The sequence below is a fragment of the Primulina huaijiensis genome, unplaced genomic scaffold, assembly GCF_012295235.1.
Source record: "Primulina huaijiensis isolate GDHJ02 unplaced genomic scaffold, ASM1229523v2 scaffold32435, whole genome shotgun sequence".
Lineage (NCBI taxonomy): Eukaryota > Viridiplantae > Streptophyta > Magnoliopsida > Lamiales > Gesneriaceae > Primulina > Primulina huaijiensis.
Window position 1 is genome coordinate 1 of NW_027357607.1, and position 888 is coordinate 888.

At 45.5% G+C, this 888-nt stretch overlaps 1 non-coding gene across 1 annotated transcript; it reads right to left on the bottom strand.

The window, feature by feature from the left end:
- Window positions 1-23: 23 nt before the first annotated feature.
- Window positions 24-143, bottom strand: LOC140968064 (5S ribosomal RNA). Its single transcript, XR_012173692.1, has one exon. It is a non-coding gene; the product is annotated as a 5S ribosomal RNA (ribosomal RNA).
- Window positions 144-888: the final 745 nt, after the last annotated feature.

The window sequence follows — 888 nt, forward strand, 5'->3', positions numbered from 1 at the left end:
AAATAGAAAAAAAAAAAGAAAAAAGGGTGCAACACGAGGACTTCCTCGGGGGGTCACCCATCCTAGTACTACTCTCGCCCAAGCACGCTTAACTTCAGAGTCATGATGGGATCCGGTGCATTAGTGCTGGTATGATTGCACCCGACATTTAGAGGGCTGTTCATTCATATATCCCTCGAGCACGTGTGGACCAGGAGGAGAGAGACAACGCGCGGCACTGCTCTCGCCCCATCAGAACCCCGAAGTTAAGCCTGCATGCGCGAGGGCAGCATTAGGATAGGTGACCTCCCTGGGAAGTCCTCGTGTCGCGACCGTTTACGTGAATTATGACTAAAACTGTAGAACTAATTGCCTCCGGAGTAATCTGCACGCCCTTTCGTATAGAACCGGCTCACAACGACAAAAATCGCTGAATGTTTCGAGAAAATATATTATAAAGAAAAAAATTAGTAGAAGAATAAGAAATTAACGAAGCTAAAGCCATTGCTATGGCAGAGTTACGAGAAAATGGAACCAGAATCGAATTGCGACCTTCGTAGTCCGATTTCTCGGGCAAACAGAAGCTTACCAAAAGCGGACAATCGCAAATTAGAGGGTCTTAGAGAAGGAATTCGGCTAAAATCTCGCCGGCTCATTGAATAGCAATGAGTCTCGTCCGTTGGCCCGTCTACAATCAACTTAGCCTACGATTTTGTCCAAATCCAAAACGGCTCGAGCTACGTCAATTTCACATGTCTTATCCGGTCCCGATCGAGATCGAGATGATTGGAGCAGAAAATCATCTGTAAAAAAGAAAAAAATAATCAAAAATAGAAAAAAACGAAAAAAAGGTGCAACACGAGTACTTCCCAAGGGGTCACCCATCCTAGTACTGCTCTCGCCCAAGCA